This window comes from Rhinopithecus bieti, unplaced genomic scaffold, assembly GCF_001698545.2.
Source record: "Rhinopithecus bieti isolate Rb0 unplaced genomic scaffold, ASM169854v2 scaffold_315, whole genome shotgun sequence".
NCBI lineage: Eukaryota > Metazoa > Chordata > Mammalia > Primates > Cercopithecidae > Rhinopithecus > Rhinopithecus bieti.
In genome coordinates, this window is record NW_016803481.1 from 575,578 (window position 1) to 581,577 (window position 6,000).

Consider the following 6,000-nt stretch of genomic DNA (forward strand, 5'->3'; position numbering starts at 1 on the left):
AATCCATTTTCAGATTTAGAATCCAGGGGAGAATAAAATTATCTCTGATTGCTACTTGGAATCAGAGAAAATTTGCTAACAAAGGTCCCAGGGAAATTAGGAAGGGACATTATTTGGTCCTAGATTACTAATAAAACTCTATACCCCAAATTTGGATTGGTCACTACATTGGTCTGTTCTTACACTGCTAATGAAGACATACCCAAGACTTGGTAATTTACAAGGGAAAGAGGCTGAATGAACTCACAGTTCCACATGGCTTGGGAGACATCACATCATGGCAGAAGATAAAAGAAGATCATGTTGGCAGATAATAGTGCTTGTGCAGGGGAACACCCATTTCTAAAACCATCAGATCTCATGAAACTTATTCACTATCACGAGAACAGTATGGGTGAAACCGCTCCCATGATTCAATTATCTCCATCTGCCTTTGACACGTGGGGAATATTAAAATTCAAGGTGAGATTTGTGTGGGAACAGAGCCAAACCATATCATTCCACTTCTGGCCTCTCCCAAATCTCATGTCCTCACATTACAAAACCAGTCATGCCTTCCCAACAGCCCACCAAAGTCTGAACTCATTTCAGCATTAACTCAAAAGTCCACAGTCCAAAGTCTTATCTTAGACAAGTCAAGTCTAAGACAAGTCAATAATAACCACAAGCCTTATTCTACCTGTAAGCCTGTAAAATCAAAAGCAAGTTAGTTACTTTCTGGACACAACAGAGCTACAGGTAATGGATAAATATACCCATTCCAAATGGGAGAAATTGTCCAAAACAAAGGGGCTATAAGGCCCCATGCAAGTCCACAATCCAATAGGGCACTCATTAAAGCTTAAAGTTCAAAAATGATCTCCTTTGACTCCATGTCTCACATCCAGGTCACACTGATACAAGAGGTGGGCTCCCACCACCTTGGGCAGCTCTGCCTCTGTGGCTTTGCAGGGTATAGACCCCCTCTGGCTGCTTTCATGGGCTTGCAGTGAGTGTCTGCAGCTTTTCCAGGCACATGGTGAAAACTGTCAGAGGATCTACTATTCTGAGGTCTGGAGGATGGTGGTCCTCTTCTCATAGCTCCACTAAGCAGTGCCCCACATTTCCCTTTCACTCCACATTTCCCTTTCACACTGCCCTAGCAGAGGCTCTCCATGAGGGGTCCACCCCTCCAGAAAACTTCTGCCTGGACATCCAGGCATTTCCATACATTCTCTGAAATCTAGGCAGAGGTTCCCAAACCTCAACTCTTGATTTCTGTGCACCCACACGACCAGTATCATGTGCAAGCCACCAAGACTTGGGGCTTGCACCCTCTGAATAAATGACTTGAGCTGTACATTGGCTCATTGTAGCTACAGGTGGAGCTAAAGCAGTAGGGATGCAGGGCACCACGTTTGGAGGCTGCATAGAATAGGAGGGCCTAAGCCTCACCCAAGAAACCATTTTTCCCTCCTAGACCTCCAGCCCTGTGATGGGAGGGGCTGCCATGAAGGCCTCCGACATGCCCTGGAGACATTTTGCCCATTGTCTTGGCAATTAACATTTGGCTCATTGTTACTTATGCAAATTTCTGCAGCCAGCTTGAATTTCTCCTCACAAAATGGGTTTCTCTTTTCTTTCGCATTGTCAGGCTGCAAATTTTTTGAACTTTCATGCTCTGCTTCCCTTTTATACATAAGTTTCAATTCCAAACCATATCTTTGTGAATGCATAAAACTGAATGCTTTTAACAACACCCAAGTCACCTCTTGGATGCTCTGCTGCTTAAACATTTCTTGTGCCAGATGCCCTAAATCATTTCTCTCAAGTTCAGAGTTCCACAAATTTCTAGGGCATGGACAAAATGCCGCCAGTCTCTTTGCTAAACCATGGCAAGATTGACCTTTATTCCAGTTCCCAACAAGTTCCTCATCTCCATCTGAGAGGAGCAGCATTTGGTCAAAGCCATTCAACAAATCTCTAGAAAGTTCCAAACTTTCCCACATCTTCCTGTCTTCTTCCAAGCCCTCCAAACTGTTCTGACCTCTGCCTATTGCCCAGTTTTAAAGCCACTTCCACATTTTTGCATATCTTTACTGCAGTGCTCCAAAACCTGTTACCAACTTACTGTTTTAGTCTGTTTTCATGCTGATAATAAAGACATACCCAAGACTGGGTGATTTATACAGAAAAGAGGTTTAATGGACTCACTGTCCCACATGGCTGGGGTGACCTCACAATCATGGTGGAAGATGAAGGAAGAGCAAAGAGATGTCTTACATGGTGGCAGGCAAGAGAGCTTGTGCAGGAGAACACCCATTTATAAAAAACCATCAGATCTCATGAGACTTATTCACTACCATGAGAACAGTCTGAGGGAAACTGCCCCCATGATTCAATTGTCTCCACCGGTCTTTGACTTTAACACATGGGGATTATTATGATTCAAGGTGAGATTTGGGTGGGGGATAGAGCAAAAACATATCAGTCACCTTATGTATTATTGGGAGATCTCAAATGTCAGGGTTCTTAGGTCCTTTCTTGAGCAAAATTTTAAAATTCTGCATAATTACATTGTATCATTTAATCTATCTGAAATTGTTATTCCTCCTTAGGTTTCATATTTAGTATCAAGAACTAAATCAGACCATGAGAAGGATTATCTATTTAGGGAGGGTCATTTGATGACGGCTGCTGGGCTTAGCATTGTAAAGGGAATATTCCTTTATTGATCCTACTCACAAATTAGTTCATATTATTTGAACACATTTTGGAAATATGTTTTCCACGTCTTCCTCCTCACACGCCACAATAGAAGCCTCTATTCAACTGGCTGGTTTGATTTCTTTTCCATAGTGACCCAAGTTATGGCTCTTAGGTGATGGTGTGGAAAAGCCACATCAATTTTGCATGGTTGTTACTGCTGCTATGAAATTTTATGGTGTGATATCTACACATGCTTGGGAATTTTAAATATTTTATTTTTCATTCAGTTTGCATGTCTTTCTAAGTCAAAATTTATCAGTAAGCACACTGTCAGCGGACCACCTAGATTTTCCTGTGCCAGCCAGCCCAAGGGAGGCTGGATTATTAGCATGAGAACTGAAGCATGAAAAATTCATTTTAAAGTATTCTGTTTTGATTGGCTAATTAGAGAAAATTAACACTTACAAAAGAAGAAATAAGTAAAATAAAGTTTTAATGGTAGAGAGGCCCATTATTTCAATGACTGTTAGTGGATCCTTTTAAACACTGAGAATTTAATATTGTAATAAAAAAACTATTTATTGAATGTTTTCTCTTTGCTAGACATTTCATTAGGATTCCACTGTCATGATATCTCTTTACCAGATTGTCTAACTCCTTTAAATATGATAATAATAATCAACAGCAGCCAGGATAACAATAGCTAACATTTATTGAGTAATTACATGTGCCAGGTACTGCTCTAAAGACTTTATTAATTACCTGATCTCCACAACAAACTAATGAGATAGTATAGCAGTTGAGGTCCTAGAAGGAAACAGCATGCCTAAATGTGACAAATTTTAAAAAGTCTTCTAAAAAAGACAACTTACAAAGGTATGGATAATATTAAGAAAAATCAATAGGGGTTGGTGAAGAGCAACATTGATCCATTAGCAACACGAGGCTCATGGGGTCTGAAAAAGGAGCAGTTATTAGAAATTAGAGAGAATATGTATAGATAGAAGGGTCACTCAGCTGGAAAGTTCTCCCAAAGAATCAGCTACCACTGCTGCTCTTCATATGAGGCAGGAGGACAGAATGTATTTATAAACAAAGGTAGCTGTTGCAATTTCAACTTCTGTTTCTGGACATGATGCCTAGGTTTATAATTGTAACTTCTCTATTTCACTACCCATTACACTCTTGCTATCTGCCAGCACTTTGGCTGGGCAAAATTCTGTACCGGGTGGAGTAAGACAAAAGCTTCAGTTGCAGCATCCAAGTCCTAGGTAGCCCTACTACTCCAGGATCACATTTTCCCATCAAGACAGGAAAACAGCTCCCTTTACAACACTTCGAGTTATGCCTAACTTAGGAGGACAGCCAACGTATTGTTTTCAAAGGATGCCGATATCCCCTCATGGATGCATTTCTTAAGATTTTGGTAAAGAGAGCGTTCTCTGGAATCTCTTGGTGCTGTGGTGATTAACACAGGACTGAACAGGTCTATTCTACTATCCCCATCTCCCTATATCTTCTGACTCCTTCCCAAGTAATGGTGCCAGGGAAGTTCTGACATTTTAACCTCATTGACTTTAGGATATTACTGAATCCAAGTTTAATGAATCAACCAAACAGATGATTAATTATATTCCCCTATCAATAAATTAGTGAACCCCTATCAATAAATTTGGCTCATAGACAGTTTTATATTTTGGTATTGTTAGTCTAATACCCTTAATGTTCACTCCTGTACCTGCTACCCTAACTCCCTTCTCCTGATATAAGTTGGCAATGTCCTGAAGCTGTTTTGGCATATATACTATTTCCTTTTAGATCAGGTCTTATGATTCTCTGTTTTGACTATGCTAGGATTTACCTTATTGATTTTGTATTAAGAATACCTGTCTCTGTTAGGAAGGTTTAGGGATGCAAAGTTCTAAGCCTCGTCTGTGTTCTGCCTAAATGTAGCCTTCCAGTGTATCCTTCACCACTCCTTCGTCATCAGTCATTGTATAAATGACGTGATGAGGTTGAATATTTAATTGGTTCTCAACTCAGGATCACTTACTTTCAGACCCTGGGCTCCACTGCAGACTTATCAGCCCTATGCATGACTATGGGACTACTGCAAAGGGCTCCTACAAAGTTATCATCAAGGGTTTCTGATTTTCACTTGAGTTACGAGCCATGAGGTTAAAAACTCCAATGTTTGCTTTCTCTAGGGGTCTATCAGGTCTCCAGGGCTGTCAGAAGGAGCTAACTAACCCCAACACATTCTGATCGATACTGTCACCATAGAAACCAAGTGCCAAAATCACTTGATCTCCTGATACTGCGCTTTTCATTTGCACTTCATCCCAGGGCATCTCCAGTGATAACTTGTGTAATTATAATACCATCATAGCTAATGGAATACTCTTTTTCCACTTACCTCCTACAAGGAGAGTATCTGTGTCCTCAAATATGTGAGATGCCTACTCTCAGAATTCTATTGTAAGGATTTGTTTCCTCAAGCCTTCCTTTCGTATCAGCTGTGGTCAAGTGAGAAAACAAATGAGACATTCACACAGAGTAATGAAACAGATTTGAATAAAGGAACTACTGTTTACACAATTGTGATCACAGTTAGAGAAGGTAAAAGAGTGGGTGAGTAAACCAGCAAGTTAGTCATTACTGCCTCTAGGCCTGAAGGAACCCTGACAGGAAGTTACTACAGAATCTGAAGAGAATAGCTGTGGCTGTGAGAGAGGACCATTTAACTGGAGCTTTGGTTTAGGTGGAGAGTGGCAGGCAAACTAGTGAGATCTGATAGGAAGGGATCCAGAAGAATCAATGTTTACCTCACTCTTTCCCATGTTCTGTTCATCTATGCTTCCCATGGGCCACATCGATCTGAAAGTCAGATGGCCAGGCAGCCTATTGATCTACTCCATAGAGCTCATCTCTGTGGGTAAAGAGCAGGATGGGCACAAAAGGAGAGGGATTGTGAAGAAGCAAAGAGAAAATAAATAGCACAAAGGCCGGGCACGGTGGCTCATGCCTGTAATCCCAGCACTTTGGGAGGCTGAGACGGTCGGATCACAAGGTCAGGAGATCCAGACCATTCTGGCCAACATGGTGAAACCCTGTCTCTACTAAAAATACAAAAAAAAAAAAAAAAAAAAAAAAAAAAAATTACCTGGGCGTGGTGGCATGCACCTGTAGTCCCAGCTACTGGGGAGGTGGAGGCAGGAGAATCGCTTGAATCTGGGAGGTGGAGATTGCAGTGAGCCGAGATCAAGTCACTGCACTCCAGCCTGGGTGACAGAGCCAGACTCCATCTAAAAA